This window comes from Benincasa hispida, chromosome 5 (genome assembly GCF_027475165.1).
Source record: "Benincasa hispida cultivar pf3 chromosome 5, pf3_genome.v1.1, whole genome shotgun sequence".
NCBI classification, from domain to species: Eukaryota; Viridiplantae; Streptophyta; class Magnoliopsida; order Cucurbitales; family Cucurbitaceae; genus Benincasa; species Benincasa hispida.
In genome coordinates, this window is record NC_143482.1 from 40,216,064 (window position 1) to 40,231,350 (window position 15,287).

The following is a 15,287-nucleotide window of genomic DNA, read 5'->3' on the forward strand; positions in this document are numbered from 1 at the left end:
TCATTGAAAAACATAAGGGGATGAGCAGGTTTGTGGATTTTGTATTCCCAAAATGATGGGTCTCACATTCGTACATTGAGATGTAATGGAACCTTCTTTTCCATTATAAACGAGGTCAATGTTAGTTACTTTTACTTCGTCACATGGCAAGTCGATACTACAAACAAGTTTGACCGCCATTGGAGTTGCAGAAGTTCCTACAATATTCTTGAAGCTCACTTTACTAATCTTAATCTTTGACAGAATCTAAAAAATTAAAATGAAAAGTTTATTTGTGAAGTCGACATGAAGAATTTCAAAAACAAAGTCTTGAGAATGATCAATACATTGCGATTGCACTGATTCCATGGGCAGTACTCTTGGTCTATGAGAATTGGGTTGCTAACATTCACCATTTTAATGTCTGAAAAATGCATGTTGTGGCAGTGCCGGCAACAGGAGAGGCTGACCATGTTTTGATCCTAACACCATTAGTGGTGTTCATTATGGTGCAGTTATTCACTACGACACCTTCAATGGCTTCTTCATTAGTGTATTTTCCAAGACTTCCTATGCTTATTCCATGTCCAGGCCCGCATGTAACGTTGGTGACTTTTACTCGTTTGCTTCCATCTCCAAGGGAGATGCAATCATCTCCTGTTGCGGTTCGAGACTTTGTGATTGAGATTCCAATCGATCGACCAATGTAAATTCCATCCGTGTTGGGACTATTTTCTGGTGCAATTATGTTGACACCATGGAATGTAAGGTTGTTGCATCCTAGGATGTTGATATCAAATTTCTTGCTATCAAGTGATGTTATTCTCTTCACAATTGAATTGGTAATGAAGTTGAACCTTAAACTCTGCTCATTTAATATGCAATATGTCATGTCAGAGCAAGGGTGAAGCCACAAATTTTTACAGGGAAGGACAAGATAATGATCAATTTTTTTTTTCAATATATAATTTTTATACTTTCAAAATTTAGCACCTAGTTAATGTTTGTAACGGTTAAAATTTATTTCTAAACTTAATTCCTTAAATATTATCATAAGTATTTACCATTTTGTTGTGACCAATGAGATTGGAAAGAAAAATAATGCAAGGTATATAGAGCTTACAATACGGAGATCAACACAATTTATGTTTTTATGGCAATCATTCTTTTCCCAACCTGCCTTTCCTTGACCATCAAAAACTCCTCCGCCTGATAGTGTCAATCTATCAACATATGCAAAAGTAATCCAACTATCACCTTGAGGGTGTTTTGGAGCTTGCAATGTTCCTCAAGTTGTATTTCAATAGGGCTCTTACAAGGGCCTTTAAATTTTCCTTCACTTACTTTAAATGTTCCTTTTGGAATTACTACCGCACTTGGACGAAAAGATGCACATGCGTCATTCCATGCATCTTTCAAAGCCTATGTTTGACAAGTAACAAAAATTAGCAAAGACAATTTATCAATTCAATAAGTAATCACTTCCACATTCATTTTATTGTGTGTGTTACCTCAGTGATATCAACACCAAGTCCAATGTCTCAACTTTAAATGATAACAATGACATCAATAATATAGTAGTCAAGAAACTCGATTTAATCACACCCATATCGTCTTTTTTTCTCTTTTAACTTATTCTTTATGTAAGATGTTTGAAAATTTATATACAATTGATGTTTTATTTTGCATTCAAAACTCTATATATATCAATCGAAGAATAAAAGATAAGTTGCAATGAAACTAAAAGATGTTGTGTAGGTTGTGAACTTGATGTGTGACATATTATTAACTCGCCATCCCTATTTTTTAATCTAAACACAAATTGATAACTAAAATTTGTTTATTGTTTGACAGTTATTTCATCAAGGGTGTGTTGCAAAAGTATACTTCCCTCACTCACCCAATAACAAATTTATTTTAGAAACTAAACATTGGCCAAAACAAAACAAAAGCTTTTTGTGGCCACAAACTAATTGTAGCCTAATTAAAATATGAAAAAACATACATGTTTATAACAAACCCTGAATAATGATGAATTTTGATTATTATATTGTTATGTTATTGAGCAGCATTTAGGGCATTCATTAACTTTATGGTTAGTAAAGAAAACCGAATTTGTAGAAATTTTGAAAAGATATAAGATTTGGGAAGATTACATACAAAATCAGCAAATCTTTGTGTGTAATTTGGTTAGATGTACTGTGAAAATCCAAAACAATCAATAAGTTATAAAAAGTTTTTTTTTTTAACTAAATCTCGGTGGTCAATCTCCAATGAGATGAACCGAGAAAAACTATTCTAATTAGTTTTAAAAAAGAGTGCTAGTTTTGTAATGTGAAATCTTAAAAATGTTATTTATCATAATTTCCTTACTTTTGTTTATAAAGATGACAAAAACATTAAAATTTGGACCAAAAAAATAAATCCATTCATCACCCTAAATTTTCTTTAAAATGTAAAATTGGAACATTTTAGGAAAAGAAAACACACAACAAACGAAAGCCATGATTCAACTCTTCAAAATGCTACAAGCTAGCATATAATTATCCTTTTCTCGATAGCTCATATGATAAATAAAAGATGTGGCTTTTTAATTGCTTTCTACACATGTTTTAATTTTGGATGTGCTTTCCATGCATACCACCAAATCACAGAGATTGTGGCTAAAACCATCAATATAAATCTGTTCCAAATCTGTTTTTCAACAAAAGATCCTTATTTTAGCATGATTTACTCTAAGACTATTTGATAACATTCTCGTTTCCTATTTTTCGTTGCTTGTTTTTTCTTTCATGTTTCCTCTTTTCTAAAAACAGGAATATGTTTGATAATTATTCCCGTTTTTTGTAATTTGAAATAAAGAAATAGAAACATAAACTTGTTTGATAACTATTTCTTGTTTCTTGTTTCTTGGTTTTTTTTTCCGTATTTTTTTTAACAATGTAATATAAAAAGAAGATATGTCATACATTAAACATTGAAAAAAAGATATTATTCCCATTCTCGGTTATTTGAAATAAAGAAATAGAAACATAAACTTGTTTGATAACTATTTCTTGTTTCTTGTTTATTGTTTTTTTCCTTATTTTTTTTAACAATATAATATAAAAAGAAGATATGTCATACATTAAACATTGAAAAAAAGATATTATCAAAAGTTTATATCATATAATACAAGTAAGACTAGGCCTCGATGACAACAAAATATAATAACGAAGTTGTATCCTAACCTTCATATGTTGCCCAAATTTGATCAGCACTGTCATCTCTAACTCAAGTTATTATGTAATTGTCGTTGTTGTAAAACATTAAAGTTAAGTTAAATGAGTGTCTTAGTTAACAAAATTTATATAAAATTCTACTCGGTTTTAGATATACTAAAAACATTAGAATTGAAATAATATATAAACATGCATATTGTAAAAATTAATATTCAAAGAAGTGTAAAAAAAATTAATAAAGAAAATAAATAAAATATAAAAGATGAAACATAAATATAAAAAGAGAAAAAAAAAAAAAGTGCCCAACATAGGAGTTGAACACACAACCAAGAGGTGAAAGGATGGTTTGATAAATAAAAGAAACAATATCATATAAATTAGAAACACTACAAGAAATTCGGGCTTTAATGTAGGTTGGAAAAAGCGAAATCGGATGTATAATATCGATTTTTTTTTTAAGAAAAAGATCTTTAATGTCGGAAGATGGGCTTTAATGTCAGTTTAAAACTGACATTAAAGGTGTAATGTTTTTTTTTTCTTATTTTATTAAATAATAAAACTCTATATCACCGCCTTCTTCTCTCTTACGCCCAAACCCTATCTCGCTCGTGCCCGTCCTTCACCCTTCTTCGCTCATTCGTCGATCTCCTTCACGCCGTTGCTCGTCCATGTCCGTCGATCTCCTTCACGTCGTGTCTGTTCCGTCGATCTCCTTCTCTTCCGTGAGAGGTGATTATTTAAACCTCTGATCATTTGCAACTTCTCTTCCATTTATATTGATCTCCTTCATGCCGTCGATGTGAATGAGGACTGTAGACCTCATAGTCTCCGACGTTGAATGAGGCAAGTTTGAGCAGTGTTGGAATTTTGATATATTTTTTCATTAGTTTATCAATTCCCCCAATTTTTGCTGTTTAATTTCTTTTTTCCTTTCCATATACATTCTTTCACAAAACCATTTATAGGGTTATTCTAAATAATCTTTTATTTCAAATGATAAAAGCAACAAGTGAAAAATTCGATACAATGTAAACTATATACATGTTTGTAAGCAAATTTCTTTTGAATTCATTGTTTAGCTTGTAAAATGAGTTTATTATGTTGATGACATTTTGTTCATTTGATTTTGGTTGCTACAGTTTTTCAAGGATAGAACCAAAGGGGAAGAGGAAATTTTAATAAGAGTGTTAATTACTCAACAGATGATGTATATTTTACTTTTTCTTATATAAATTCGCAATTTCTATAGATTATGTTGATGGCATTAATTTGACTTCTCAATTGTTGTTTGTGATAATGTCTGACTGAATAAAACCCAATAGTTTCAGTAGAGAGAGTGTGAGATTGTTGGATGGTTAGGGTTGATAATTGAAGTCATTTTTAGCTTGCCCACTTAAGGAAATGACATCTCCCAAACTTATAGATTAACCCCTCTAGTCATTGAGACATGTTCAAGCTTTTACTTCTAAGTTGTAATTATTTCTTGTTTATACTTCTTCTTCTCTCCTTTCATATATATTTTTTTTAAGTTTATTTTCTTGTTTAATCCTCTCCTATTGGGATGTTCTGCAAACTACTAAATCAAATACATAAATTGACATCCAATTCTCTCTCTCTCTCCATAAACTTTTTCAGTGTCAAGCTGGTGGTGTGTCGAGAATTGGATTCTCCTCCACCTCATTGGGAAGCCTTGGTTTTATTTATTTGAGTTTGTATTGACTTAATTCTATTATGTTAATGGTTGTTATAGATAAGATGGTTCAAAACTAGTAGGATAATTTTGATTCCTTTTGCTAAATGATGGAGAACTCTGATGATATTGAGGCTTGAATTCAGCAGACTCTAAATCTTTGTTTGGTTTTTGTAAGTCATTATCAAGTGTGAGCTACAAAATAGGAATAATTATCAAACAAGTCAGTTTCTTAAAGAACAAGAAATAAAAAAAATCCTAAACACGAACGTTATCAAATACGCCATCATTTTCCAATTTCATTCTCTTCATTCATCATAGTCATCATAACTTTGCACACACTTTCCTTTGTAAATCATTCATTTTCTTCTTTTTTTCTCCACCTCCACTCCAACCCGAAGATTGTTTCCCATCATCCTTGCCATTGATAATTTGATCAGAAAATCATGCAAGAACACCAATTTGACACTTATTCACCAATGCCTCCTTTAAAGAATTAGAATCATAATGAGTAACAAGCATCCTAAAATTTTAATGTGTTATGTTACACAGAGCACAGATATTAAACAAGACATCTTAGTAATCACAGACACAATAACAAAATAACAAACAATAAATCACGAAACGAAGACTCTGAGTTTGGTAACTCAGTTTATCGATATACCACCTAATATGAAAAAGTTAAGCCTTTGCAGGTGGATATCTATTATTATTAATTAGTAATTTATCAATTAGGGGTAACTAAGAGAATAAGGCTAGAATACAAAAAACTTCTTATTGTCTCAAATAGTTATAGTTGGTAGCAATCTCTCTATCTAGAATATTTGTTAATCTATACACAAGGTCTATTACAATATGTACCGCTAGTTCATGCTTGAGTTAGTCCCCTTCCTTATTGGTATTGGTGTTCCAACATTTATGAACCCTATATTAATTAGTTTCCTTTTGTTCTCTTGATTGCAATTTTATGATGATCTTTTGTTTCTTCTTGAGATTTCGTTACAATAAGATTTCTTCTATTCATCTTTCTTTTTAACTGAATAAATCTAGCTTCCATTAAATGGGTATAGAAGTGCATTTATTTTCATCTCCATTATGCTTTATTTCTTGGAAAAAAGTTTTGGACCTCTGTGATCTTTTGCAATACATGTGTTGCAATAATGTTGTAATTTTTTGTATTTATAATTTGATAGTATTCTAATACATGATAGTCTCTTTTGGGACTTCTTTGAATGTCGTTTGATTCATGTACTATTGTTTATTAATTTGGATTCTTTGAGTTTGCCCAAGAATTCACTTGGTGACATTGATGACTATATTCTGGTTAGTTTCTTTTTTGTTACTGATTCTTCTTCTTCTATCACTGCACATACTTTAGTTTTTCTTATTAAATGTGTTGGGTGATGAGCCACTGAATCTTTGAATTTGAAGGTGTTATGCTTTTTTTTTTTAATCACATGCATATTTTCTTATTATCTAGGTTTCCATATCTACTTATATAAATCATATGTGATGGTGTTTAGATGCTTGATTTGATCATTATTTTCTCTTTTAATTTGAGCAGTTTTCTATATTTCAAGATGATGGTAAATGAATGGGTTTTAACTTTGAAGGAGCGAGATAAGTGATTACTTTTGATTTATAATGCCCACAAGTTTACGGGATCTGAAATTTACGGGCTTAAGTATACAATGTACCTAGTTTGGTATACAATGTACCTAGTTTGGCATACAAAGTTTTAGGTAAATGGGTGTTTTTGCTTGAAGATTTTGAGTGTTGTAATTTGCAGTTTTCTCCACTCCAAGCTTTGTAATATTTAAGATAGATTCCTTTTAGTCCCTCATTGTTCTCTTTTTCATGGTTATGTATGAGGGAAGGGAGGGGTTGGGCAACATGATGTTTGGGAGAAATGATATAGGTAAAATACTTATTAAAATTTACTATTTATGATTTTTTTTTTTTATTGGAAACAAACATGATTAGTAGCATTCTTGTATCAAACAGATGTTGGAGTTCTATTTTTGTTTTTTTACTCATCAGTTATTGGTGATTTGCTAACAGGGAGTTAGCCTACTCCACACAACATGTGGGAAGGCAAACTGTGTAGCACCCAAGGCATTTATGTTGGATCTAAAAGCTTGTAAGCCATTATTTTTTATAAATTTTATTATATAGTTATTAGAATGCCTTTTGGTGGTCAATCACAAGAGTTATGATGGTGCTATTGCATACGTGTGGTCCGTGTAATCCTTGTGTTGATGGTAGGATATCTTTTTTTATGAACTTGATCTCACCACTTTGTATAGTAAGACATAAACCTTTTGTCATGTTTTCATAAATTTACATCTAGTTTAGCTTTTTCTGTTGCATTTTCTATTCAAATTTGAAATGCTATCAACTCCAAGCTTAGGTGCAAAATATGACCGATGCATGGTGAGTGATTTTTCATTCGCCTTCATGTTTTCATAAATTAGGCACTTCTCCTCTCCTATTGCATGTATTATGTTGTCCCAGATGACAAGATCTTCACGTTAACAATCACAAAAAACTTAGATATAATGGTCAATAACAATTCAAGAGTCTGAATGCACATATGAGGTATAACTAGGTTGCCTTTTCCTATAGGGAGGCAGATTTTGCTTGCAAAACTTATGATGATGACATGGACCTGAGCATTTTTGAGGAAGCTATCAATGGACCTAATGCTCGTACCTAGATTGAAGCAATGAATGATGAAATGCATTCACTAAATGTGAATGATACCTAGACTCTTACATCTATTCCTAAGGGCTTCAAACAAATTCCCTCTATGGGGATATACAGATACGACGAAGGAATAACAGTAGTTGAACAACCTAGGTTCAAAGCAAAGCTAGTTGCAAAGGTGTTTTCTCAAAAGGAGGAGATTGATTACACTAAAATGTTATCTCCTCTGGTCAAGAAAACCTCTATAAGGATGCTTTTATCCTTGGTGGTTCAAAACAACCTAGAACTTGACTAATTCGATGTGAAAACAGCTTTCTACATGGTCAATTAATGGTGAAGATCTATATGAAACAACTCACTGGCTACATCAAGCATGGTGAAGAAGATCTAGTCTTTCAACTAAACAAATCCATATATAGATTAAAGTAAGCTCCAAGGTATTGGTATCAAAGGTTTGATGAGTTTATCCTGAGGATTAAATTCTTGAGAAGCAACTATGATAGTTGTGTTTACATCAACTCAAATTTCTTCAAAGACAAAGTCTACTTACTCCTATATGTAGATGACATGCTCCTTGCATAGAGCTCTAAAAGTGACTTGAGTAAACTCAAAACTATGTTGAAAAGAGAATTTGAAATGAAAGACATGGGAGAACCAAAGAAGATTCTTGGTGTTCAAATTATCAGAAACAGAAATAAGAATGAGTTGTCTATTAGCCAACATATCTAATGTGATAAAATCCTAAAGAAATTCTATAAAAAAAAGGGCAAAATTTGTTACTGCTCCAATAGCTCATCACTTCAAGTTCAAACAACAAATTCTCATAAAGAAGATGATATTGTACACATAGACTATATGTCTAGAGTCCCTTATTCCCAATAATGGGAAGCTTAATGTATGTGTTGATTTCAACTAGACAAGACATAGCCTATGGAGCCAACTTAGTCAGTTGTTATATGTCAAATCTTGGGAAAAGATATTGGGAAGCCACTAATTGGATTCTTAGATACCTTAATGGTACTAAAAAGTCTATACTCACTTACAAGAAGCAAAACTCCACTAATCCTACACTTATTGGCTATGTAGATGCAGACTATGTAGGTGATTTAGACAGGAGAAGATCCTTATCTGGATATTTCTTCCTATTGGGGCACAACCTATTAAGCTGGAATGCTTCTCTACAATATGTTGTTTCTCTTTCAATAATAGAAGCAGAGTTCATAGCTTTATCTGAAGCAGTTAACGAAGCCCTATGGTTAACAAGACTTCTACAAGACATTGGAATACAACAAGACAGTTTGCCATTCTATGTGATAATTAGAGCACCATATATCTGGAAAAAAAAATTACAAATCCACAATAGGAGCAAACACATAGATATAAAGTATCACTTTGTAAGAAATCAAATTGAAGAAGGAAACATCAAAGTGGAAAAAGTTCATACCGATGTCGACGCAGCAGACATTTTGAGAAAGCCTACATCCCAACTCAAACTCTTGAAGTGTCTAGAGTTGATAGGCTTCACCATACCTTAAAAAAATTGCACAACTTGAGTAAGGGAGCAAATCTAATCTTACAGATACTTTCAAGGTGGAGATGGTTGAAGACAGAAGTAAAAGTTATAGTATGAAAGCATTTTAAAAGAATCAGTCAGTAACAAACTCTGTAACTAACTCCTCATTCTCTCATATATATGAAGCTCAATATCCTAAATAATGAGTTCAAGAGAATGATTTAGAGAAAGAAAACACTTAGCTTATGTTTGGATGTAGGCCTTGTTGCCGAACAACTATAAATCATCTTCTCCTTCGATTCTCTCTTCATCATCACCTACATGCAAAGAAATTTTTAATGAAACTTTAAACAATCTTGATTATCAAAGATAAGAGCTGAAGAACATTGAGAGAGAGAGGAAGAGAGAATCGATTTTAACTTAAAGAAATATGATCTGAAAATGATAAAGAGTTGTTTGTTCTTTATGGCTTCACTTCTATCACATATTAAATCAGACTTCTAATTCTTTCGGTCATCAGCAGATTTGGGCCATTCCTTCGACCAACATAAGCCCATTATCTCATAATGTGCCACTGCTACAGCCTTGAATGTCCTTCCACATTGTTGGTTCACTTTGTTTTGCATCTCCATCTTGTCTGGTGTGTGGTTGCAGAACAAAGTGAACCAGTATTAATTTATAAGGAAATTATAATGGAAAAAATGACTGTGGATTACATATTGGTTTGGTATCATTAGGGGTAGGTGTGTGATGGTGGATATCACGTATGGATTTTTTTTATAGCCTTGATTGAAGTAATCACGGTCTTTTTTTGGTTGAAGTAAAGTAAATAAGGAGATGCTTTTAAATTCATGTTAAGCTAAGCTATGCTTACTAATATTTCTGCGCAGTGTAGTAACAGTAGAAGTACTTGAATGAAAATAAAAAAAGAAGAAGAGAAAAAAGTAGAAAGAACAAACAACAAAGAAATTATAGTGGTTCAATCTCAAGATGAGATTTACATCCACTGTGAAAGGTCACTCAATCTTCTTTACTGATATTCATAATAAGAATATAGAGGAATTCCTTTTGGAAGAGGAAATACAAAGTCGAAGCTCACAGCAACAAGAAGAAAACACTTAAATAGCCAATGCTTCAAAGTTGCATACTCATACTCGCTCCTCGCTAGCTCCTTATTTGCTTACTTTCTACTCACCTGAATGCTTGCTTGCTTACTCGCTTACTCGCTTACTCCCTACTCACCTGAATGCTTGCTCGCTTACTTGCTTCTCCCCTGAATGCTTGCTCAACCTGCCATTTAATAACATCAGGAGAAATACTTCAGTTGGGACAACTTTACGCACGGAAAATATCCCTGGAAGAAGAAACGAATTCAGGTGAAAAACCTCAATCAATCAGCCAATCCCTTGTAGCCTTCTGTAACAAATTTGGAGAGGAATATTCCTTCTTCTAGCTCATTCAAAAACTGCTTGAAGATGGGCCTAATAAAAACAATAACTATACTTTTCCCTGCAAACTACAAAGAGTATAGCATGCCCGTTAAGAAGCCAAATTAATGTGCTGAAAAGAAGACAGGCCCATTGAAAATAATAAAGGGCCCAAATGTATTAGGCTAGCAAAAAACTACAATAATTCTCCATCTTCCTACATAATACATCAGTAAGAAAAATTTAAGACCTTTCCCAATAACAGTATTCACAAGAACCAACCTTGAGAGCCTCCAGACAACTCTCAGGTTTATGTGCAAGTAAAGTCTTTGTCAAAGCATCAGCTGTATTTTCAGAGGATGAAATTTTCTCAATCCTTACCATTCCTTCTACAATTACATCTCAAATGAAATGGAACCTAACATCCATATGTTTTGTTCTTTCATGGTAGGCCTGATTCATTAACAAAAAAACTGCACTTTGGCTATCACAAAAAATCACCAAATCATCCTTTAAGTAAATCTAAAATTCTTCTGCTAACTCATTAAGCTAGATAGCTTCTTTAAATGCTTCAGCTAGAGCCATGTATTTAGCTTCTATGGTTGATAAAGCAACCACTGATTGTAAAGATGATTTCTAGCTCATTGTGTTGCCATAGAACTTGAAAACTAAACCAGACAAATATTTTCTTTTGTCTCTATCTGTTGCATAGTTTGCATTCACAAAGGCTGTGAGAACATCTTGATTACTCAAGTGTTTAGTATATAATAGCCCATATGATAAGGTTCCTTTAATATATCTCAGGATCCACTTGACTGCTTGCCAATAATAACTCCTTCGATCAACCATATATCTACTGACAACACTTAAACAATGAGTTAGATCTCGTCTAGTATAGACCATAGGGTACATGAAACTTCCTACAACATTAGCATGTGGTACAACTTGTATTTGATCTCTTTCATCCTCATATTTTAGGGCATGCTGAAGGGATAACTTAAAATGATATGTAAGAGGTGTTATAACTGATTTAGATTCATTCATTCTAAATCTTGTAAGCAACTTATTGCAGTATGCTTCTTGAGAAAGTTTCATACTACCAACATCTATGTTTCTATCAATTGTTATCCCTAGTATTTTCTTTGTAGGTCTAAGTTATTTCATGCCAAATACCCCTTTTAAGTCATTTTTTAGCTTATTCACCTCTTGTCTATATATGCTTTCTACTAGCATATCATCAACATATAACAATAAGAAAATAGAATGTCTTACTACTTCATGTCTAAAGTATACACAATGATCCAACATACTTCTTTTAAAACCACATGACAACATATATGAATCAAACTTAACATATCATTGCCTAGGTGCATGCTTTAGACCATACAAGGATTTTTGAAGAAGACATACCCTTATTTTCAGTTCCTGCTTCTATAAATCCAGATAGTTTCAGACAAGTCTCCATGCAAGAAGACATACCCTTGTTTTTAGCTACATGTTATACTTAGTAACCAATGATAATAGCATTCTGATGGAGGTGTGTCTCACTATGGGTCAAAATATTTTGTTATAGTCTACCCCTTCATTCTGATTGAATTCTTTATCAACAAGCCTTGCTTTATACCTTGGTGAATCTTTATTTTGAATTTTTTGTTTGAGCTTGTATATTCACTTACATCCAAGCATCTTCTGCTTATGTGATTTGTCCACCAATTTCCAAGTTTTATTCTTGATTAAAGAGTCCATTTCTTCTTGCATTACTCGCTGCCATGTGAGTTTTTCTTTAGAATTTACTGCTTCATCAAAGGTCAGTGGTTCATTATCAGCATCTTCCAGCTTAGTGCATAATGCACTGTGAATTATATGAGCATCTACATACCTAGAAGGTGGCCTAATCTGCCTTCTCCGTCCGTCTCTAGCCAGAATATATGACTGAAGATCATCTCCTTGAGAAGTTTCTGCTTGAATTGTGTCCACCTGAGAGTTTTCTTCTATATTTTCCTGGTTCTTCGATTCATTTGAAGTATGACTTAGTACTTCAAACTCAATATAAGTTTCAGATGCTACCTCTGACTCTTGTGCAATCTTATTCTCTTTGTTGGTTGATGTCATCTTGGTCTCATCAAAGGTTACATCCCTATTAATGATGTATTTCTCTTGTCTTTCTTTAACACACCATAGTTTATAGACTTTTATACCTTTAGGATAACCCATTAAAAGACACTTCTTAGCACGATTGTCTAACTTTCCCTCTTTGAAATGTGCATATTACAACACACCTAAAAATCCTCAAGTTAGATAAGTCTAGTGGATGTCCTGTCCATTTTTCTATGGGAGTTTTAAACTTTATAACTGAAGAAGGACTTCTATTAACAAGGTAAGTGGTTGTTTCCAATGCTTCCCTAAAAAATTCCTTGGTGGGTTAACATTTGACATGAGACATCTTACCTTTTCCAGCAGTGTACGATTCATCTTTTTAGCTAGGCCATGATTGATTTCTGATGTTGTTCCGAGCAAGCCTTGCTTGAAGAGATGTTTTAAACCATTCTCACTGATGTGCCCCAACCTCCATATTCTTGCTTATATGTGATGTTTCTGTGAAGCAACTGATGAGGCACCAATAACAGTATTTCCCTCTAAAACATATAGTCCTTATCGAAGCTTTCTTCATAGTTTCACCATACTACTTTTATGACGTTTAAGGTACCATTCTCAAGTCTACAAGAGTCTTATGCAGTGTCAAAAACTCCAAGAGAAAGAAGATTTCTCTTCAAATCAGGAACATAACTTACTGAGGTGAGTTCCATGATCTGTCTATCAAACATTTTCACCAACACTGTTCCAACTGCTTCAACATTGCATTCTTGATGATTTCCTAGAAGAACCTTTCCCCCATTGATCTCCTTGAACTATTGAAACCAATCTCGGTTTGGACTCATATGAAAAGAACATCCGGATTCAATAATCCATTCTGATTTGAACTTGCCATCTGAAATAGTAAGAACTTCGGCTTCTTGGTAGTCCTCTGTCACATTGACATTTTGAGTATCATCCTCCTTTCTATTTTCACTTTCCTTTTATTTTTTAGCTGAAAACAATTCCTCCTAATGTGACATTTCTTATGGCAATAGAAGCACTTCTTCATTTTCCCTTGAGACTTTGATCTACCATGGTTTGAATTTTTGTTTGATTTCTTCTCTGACCTTCCCTTTATCATTAAGGCTTCAGGTTTTTTTCCTTTAGCCTTCCCTAATTCTAAGTCTCTTGATCTTAATGTATTTAAAACAATGTCCATTGTGAAACTATCCTTGCCATACTTAATAGCCATTTTAATTTCATTATAAGAATTAGGCAGAGAATTCAACAATATTATGGCCTTATTCTCATCAGACATAGTTTCACCAATATTGCCAAGATCCAACAAAACTCGATTATACTTATCTAGGTTATATTCTGGATCTTTAATGGGATCCATTTTAAAACCAAGGAAACTTTCCTTGATATACAGTTTATTAGTGAGTGATTTTGTCAAATAAATTGCATCAAGTTTTTTCCATACCTCGACTGCAATATTTGTATCATTCACTTGTCTCAAAACACTGTCTGCAATATACAAAATGATAATGTTGTAAGCTATTTCCTCCATCTCAATAATTTATTTTGGCTTCATAGTTATTGATAGATCTATCTGCTCATCCAGAGCTTTTGCCACTTTCTATTAAACAAGCAGGGCATTCATCTTCTTCTTCCACAAAGTGAAATCACCCTTTCCATTAAATCTCTCGATTTGAAACTTAGCTGCCATGGACTCAAATTTTAACTTCTCTCCAGATGTCCGAGTACTTTCTGATATGAAATTGTAGAGCTGATGTATACTTACTAACCTTTCAACTCAGTGTAGTAACGGCAGAAGTACTCGAATGAAAATAAAAGAAGAAGAAGAGAACAAAGTAAAAAGAACAAACAATTCATAAATTATAGTGGTTCAATCTCAAGATGAGATTTACATCCACTGTGTAAGGTCATTCAATCTTCTTTACTTATATTCAAAAGAAGAATAAAGAGAAATTCCTTTTGGAAGAAGAAATACAAAGTCGAAGCTCAGAGCAACAAGAAGAAAACACTTAAATAGCCAATGTTTCAAAGTTGCATACTCATACTTGCTCCTCACTAGCTCGTTACTCGCTTACTCGCTACTCACCTGAATGCTTGCTCGCTTACTCACTTACTCGTTGTTCACTTGAATACTTGCTCGCTTACTCGCTACACTTTTGAATGCTTGCTTAACCAACCAGTTAATAACATCAGGGGAAACATTAACATATAGTAATTAACATATAATAATAAGGACTTTTCAGTAATTAGGATCATCTACATTTCCTACTTGTTTTGATCTTTTGCATTCAAATAGTTGAATAAGTTGTTTCTTTAGCAGTTGCTCTAGTATTTCTACAAGATTAGAGTCAGAAAATTGATAAACCTTTTCATATATCTCCTTCAAAGTTAGGCATCGTCTCTCGCCTCCATCATCTTTCTTTTCTGCTTTTGCTTCTTTCCTTTTGGAGGAAAACTTCAACGGGGTTGTGTTAACAACCATTAGCTCTTTCATGGCGCTTTTCACAATCTTCTCGGCGCTCTTTATTTCTTTCTTGTCCTTTTTTACTTCGAGGACTTCAAAATCCTAAGTTCCCCTATTGGTGATTTTTAGGTTCATAACATGAGCGCGAGTTGCCAACTCTCTAAACATACGA

At 33.1% G+C, this 15,287-nt stretch overlaps 1 pseudogene; it reads right to left on the bottom strand.

Annotated features, from left to right (window-relative positions):
- LOC120077314 (exopolygalacturonase-like) lies at nucleotides 1-12,648 on the bottom strand (annotated as a pseudogene).
- Nucleotides 12,649-15,287: the final 2,639 nt, after the last annotated feature.